The sequence below is a fragment of the Arabidopsis lyrata genome (assembly GCF_000004255.2).
Source record: "Arabidopsis lyrata subsp. lyrata unplaced genomic scaffold ARALYscaffold_4, whole genome shotgun sequence".
In the NCBI taxonomy this organism is placed as follows: Eukaryota; Viridiplantae; Streptophyta; class Magnoliopsida; order Brassicales; family Brassicaceae; genus Arabidopsis; species Arabidopsis lyrata.
The window spans coordinates 5,814,242-5,820,241 of record NW_003302552.1 but is presented as its reverse complement, the minus strand read 5'-3'; positions in this window follow the sequence as shown (position 1 = coordinate 5,820,241).

Sequence of the window (6,000 nt, the reverse complement as noted above, 5' to 3'; positions counted from 1 at the left end):
CCCACGTCCTCTCTCGAGCCCATGGGCCCACCCCCTGTCCGAACGGCCCGGTCCGCTACGTCCGGGAGGCTATAAAGACTTGTTTACCGACCCTACAAATCACCACATGATCTTTTCCTGTGTTTTGTCCTCACTCACACAGTTCTGGCAATCGCTTCCCGGAAGTTCACCCATCCTTAAACTACTCCAGCCCAAACACGCTTAACTGTGGAGTTCTCTCAGGACGGTTGACCGAAAAGATAAGTGCACTTTAGTGATATAGGTGGCCAAATCAATTCTTTTAAACCTCTCCACATACACCACCATATTCCTGAAACCGGGGTGTTACAATTCACCCCCACTAACTGATCGCAACGTCCTCGTTGCGCACCAAGACCATCTCCTCCAGCGGTGTGAGCCCTCTTGACTCCACACTCGTCTGGGTTCGGCTCTGATACCACTTGTAACGCCCCGACCGTCCCTACCAGTGGCCCCATGTCCTCTCTCGGGCCCATGGGCCCACCCTTGTCCGACGGCCGGTCCGCTACGTCCGGGAGGCTTTAAAGACTTGTTTACCGACCCTACAAATCACCACATGATCTTTTCCTGTGTTTTGTCCTCACTCACACAGTTCCGACAATCACTTCCCGGAAGGTCACCCATCCTGAAACTACTCCAGCCCAAGCACGCTTAACTGTGGAGTTCTCTCAGGACGGTTGACGGAAAAGATAAGTGCACTTTGGTGACATAGGTGGCCAAATCAATTCTTTTAAACCTCTCTGCATGCACCACCATATTCCAGAAATCGGGGTGTTACACATATGTAAACAACATTCTCAAGGAATTACTCTTTTGAGCTCTAATTAATTTCAGATGACAAAAAAAAAAAAAAAACGTATGTTGAAAATATTATTTAAAAAGGGAAAAAACCGATATTTCACATTTATGTTAATTATTTTTTTAAGACAAAAGTGTTTAAACATTAATTGGTAGTCTAAGATACATTGAATAACGTAGAAAAAAATCTAGGGGTTTTAAATGACTCAAAATTAGACGATAGAGATGAATCTAACGGCCATCGTTCTTCTTGTAAACAACGACACATCATATATCCTAATTGCCTATAAATAGAGGATTATCTTTACTCTCTTCTTCACTCTCAAATCATAAATCATTATAGTTAACCATTTCCTTTTCGTAATTTTCTTCTTAATTCTCTATTTCTCTCCTACTTCTTGTGTTCTCTCCTGCTTCTTGTGTTCTCTCCTCCTCCTATCCTTAGTCTTTGTAGAATTCTAGATCTACTTTCTTAGCTTGTTAAGGTACGTGCAGAGATAAAATTTGAGAAAATGTTGCTTGTTGTGTTGTGTGATATTAATGATGAATCCCACAAAACATCTGCAGAATCTCTTCCTATAATGGTCTCACCGCTTCGAACCATTTCATCTTTTGATGACTCCGAAAAGGAGTGGTATGATGACTAGTATGATGGAGATGCTGGTCCGAGTACTGGTTCAATCAAACAAGAATCATCTAATGGTCACACCATTGCAAACCATTATTAGACCATTATCAACTATCTCTTGGTTTCCGGTTTGCAAACCACTGATTAGATGATTAGATGGTGACCATTAGATGATTTGCAAACCGGAAACCAAGAGATAGTTGATAATGATCTAATAATGGTTTGCAATGGTGTGACCATTAGATGATTCTTATTTGATTGAACCAGTACTCGGATCAACATCTCCATCATAACAATCTTTTTCGGAGTCATCAAAAGGTGAAACGGTTTGAAGCGGTGAGACCATTATAGGAAGAGATTCTGTAGATGTTTTGTGGGTTTCATCATTAATATCACCAGATGATCCTCGTTTATTTGAACCAGAAATCGGATCAGCATCTACATTATAAGAATCCTTGCTGGAGTCACCATTACCAAGAAGTGGTGACTCCATTATAGAATTCGGTGTTGAGGTGCTTTCGGTCTGATTGTCTACAATATCCGGTATTGAACTTGCAACCGGTGTTGCCTCCATTGGAATAGACTTATCCATAATAAAAAAAATCCTATCATTACAAAAAGAACAAGTCAGAAATCAGTAATAATTATACAAGTAGATATATATGATGTAGCGAGAAGGTTTACGCAATATGGCTGTGAACATTTTTCAAAGGTTGCAAAAAATGCAAAAAAAAAAAAACTGTCATTTTTGTGTTAATAATAAATAAATTAAAACGGACATTTTTATGCAAGACTAATAAATGAAAAATGCCCACTCATTAATTATTCTTTATAAAATCTTCTTTTATTAATGCTATAAACCTAAAACTTTCCTACGAATTATGGATCCTTAAAATAAAATCGAGTGTATAATTTGATGATATTAAGATAAGGACACACAACACAACAAGCAACATTTTCTCAAATTTTATCTCTGCACGTACCTTAACAAGTTGAGAAAGTAGATCTAAAATTCTACAAAGACTAAGGATAGGAGGAGGAGCGAACACAAGAAGCAGGAGAGAACACAAGAAGTAGGAGAGAAACAGAGAATTACGAAGAAAATTAGGAAAAAGAAATGGTTGAAGATTCAAAACTATAATGGTTTATGATTTGAGAGTGAAGAATAGAGTAAAGATAATCCTCTATTTGTAGGCAATTAGGATATATAATGTGTCGTTGTTTACAAGAAGAATGATGGCCGTTAGATTCATCTCTACCGTCCAATTTGGATCATTTAAAACCCCTAGATTTTTTTCTATGTTATTTAATGTATCTTAAACTACCAATTAATGTTTAAACACTTTTGTCTGAAAAAAATAATTAACATAAATGTGAAATATCTGTACTTTCTTTTTTAAATAATATTTTCTACATACGTTTTTTTTTTGTCATCCGAAATTAATTAGGGCTCAAAAGAGCCATTACTTGAGAATGTTGTTTAAATATGTGATATGAAGCGGTTCTACACGAACTTTTCATGCCAGATTATCCGCTTTTACATTAGCATTACGAAAAATTAAAGATAAAGAGAAGGATGAGGATTCTTCCTTGTCTCTTTGGAATTCCTCCAAGTACACTGAAAACGCCGGCCATTCGGTTGGACAAGACACCATCTTCACCAGATCTGAACAGTCTGTAAGGAACGCTACCTCTTGATTATTTGCACCAATCATACACTTCATCGCCCAGAGAAAAGCCTCGAATTCTGTATGTAATGGAGACAGACCTCTACGGAGGTTGGCAGCTCCCATGGTTGGCGGTTCTCCGTTTGATGATGTACAGAACCATCCTGTACCGGAGAACTTATCACTTTCTTTCTACTATCCATCCACAAAGCAACGACATCCAGAAACATTCGAATCAAGTGAAGCATCTCCCACTCGAGAACGAGTTACTAATTCCACAATACCATTAGTTTCATGGTGAAGCTCGAGTTGGGCTATCTGCCGAAATTGTGCTTCTTTTTCTGCTAACTGTAATACCTTTAACGGATCTGAATCAATATTTTCAAAGATTTTTTCATTCATTGCTTTCCAAATATACCAGATAATCCATGGAAAGGATGAAAAATAAAATTCCGAAGGTATTTTCCAAAATAAGTGGTCTAACTTCGCAAAAATAGACTTCGTTGGAAAATTTCCCATTGTCGTAGGAATCTGGGAAAGTGCCCAAACCTGTCGTGCCGGGTGGCATTCAAAGAGTGTATGATTGATTGTTTCCACTGGTTCGCCACATCTGGCACAACTTGTGTCACAATCAATTCCTCTTTTCCGCAAATTTTCCGTAACTGGTAAACAACCCATTAAGATTTGCCACAAGAAATGACGTATCTTAGGTGGACACTGCACTTGCAAAGAATGTGCTTTTAACGATTTGATGTCGGGGCCAATCAAAGATAAATTGGTCTCCAACTTTTCTGACCTTGTGGTATGATATCTCGATTTGACTGTATATTTTCCAGATTTTGTAAAATGCCAACCCAGTGTATCTTCCTTAGTTGGCGCACCTACAAGTAGGACACTTATTAGGGCGACCTCTTCTGGATCAAAGATCTCCTCTAAGAGAGAAATATTCCAAAAATTCGACCGACTGTCTATAAGATTGTTAACTTTTAACAATGGGTCAACAAGTGAACCATTACTCTTTGCTCGTCTCGGGAATTGAGCTGGAATCCAGGGATCCTCCCAAACTGAGATGGATGTCCCCGATCTGACCCTTTTAATAAGTCATTTATTAACCAGAGATCAAGTTGAACAGATACTACGCCATCCATATGATGGCGAGTATAATTTTATATTTTCCAAAGGATTGGATTTCCGGAAATACTGCCCTTTAAACACCTTCGCGAAAAGAGAATTTGGAACCGTAGTCAACCGCCATAATTGTTTGGTTAATAGGGCAGAATTAAAATCGTCTACATTCCGAAAACCTAACCCTTCTTCCGATTTGCTATTGCACAACTTGTTCCAAGCCATCTGGTGCATACCTCTGGAATCCCCATTTGAACTCCACCAAAATTTAGCAACCGCTCTAGTAAGTTTAGAAGTGATTTTTTTGTAGTCTGAAGCACGACATAACATAACTTGGTAATGTTGCAGCTATCGATTTATTCATTACTTCTTTCCCACCTTTTGATAAAAATTTTGTCGACCATCCGTTAATTCTTGTTTCCAATCTATCTTTGACAAAAGAGAAAATTTTTGTTTTAGATCCACCCAAACTCTCCGGCAAACCGAGATAAGAGCCCATCCCACCGATATTAGTGATTCCTAAGGTAGATTTGATTTCATCCTTGATATCCTCATCTACCTTATGTCCAAACTAAATTGAGGATTTTAATAAATTAATCTGCTGTCCTGAGACCGCTTCATATTTCTTTAAAATCTCCAAAATTACCTCACACTGGTCCTTGTTTGCCTTACAAAAGAATAAACTATCATCCGCAAATAACTGATATGAAACCGATGGGCTTGTATTTGCTATCTTAATACATGTAATTAGTTTTTCCCTTTCTGCTTTCCGAATATTTGCAATTAGCACCTTTGTACAAAAGATGAATAAATAAGGAGATAGCGGGTCTCCTTGTCGTATTCCTCTTTCTGGTACAATTAGTCCTCTAGATTGCCCATTAAGGAGCACTCTATATTGAACTGTTGTAATACACCACATTATCCAGTTAATCTATTTATCGCAGAAACCCAATTTTCTTAGAACCTTCTCAACGAAAATCCATTCCACCCTATCATAAACTTTACTCATATCAGTTTTAATGGCCATGAATTTTCCTTTACATGACGGGTTAGTTCTCAATCCATGAAACATCTCTTGTGCAATAAGTGTATTATCCAAAATCAATCGTCATTCGACAAAAGCTGATTGTGTTTCCAAAATCAGTTTTGGTAAAACCGTTTAGAGTCTTTGACAAAGAATCTTCGATATAATTTTACAGCCCACATTACATATACTTATAGGCCGTAATTCTGTCATCCCTGTCGGCCTTTCCGTTTTTTGGAATCAGACAAATGTCAATCGTATATAACCGTTTGTCGAAAATTCCATCCACTAAAAAAGAATTAACCAGAACAAGAAATCTGATTTAATTGTAAGCCAAGCCTTTTGAAAAAATAAGGCTGTCATGCCATCGGGCCCTGGCAATTTTTCATGATTCATCATAAACAGATCTATTCTCACCTCACTCTCCGTAGCAGGTGCCGTTAGAAAATTATTAACCTAATCCGTAATCAGACTTTGTATTTCTTCCAAAGACTCCTCAAAAGCTTCGGGCTTAGTTGCAGTAAACAAATCCTTAAAATAAGAACCCGCTATATTTTGAATATCTTTATCCTCTGCAGATCAAATCCTGTTTTCATCATGCAGCCCCGTAATCTGATTCCTTGCCCGTCTCTGTTTTGTTAGAGCGTGAAAGTACTTTGAGTTATTATCTCCTAGTTGCATCTAAGAGCGCCTAAATGTTGATTAAAGTTAACACAAGTGTGGTTTCTTTTTTGATACCA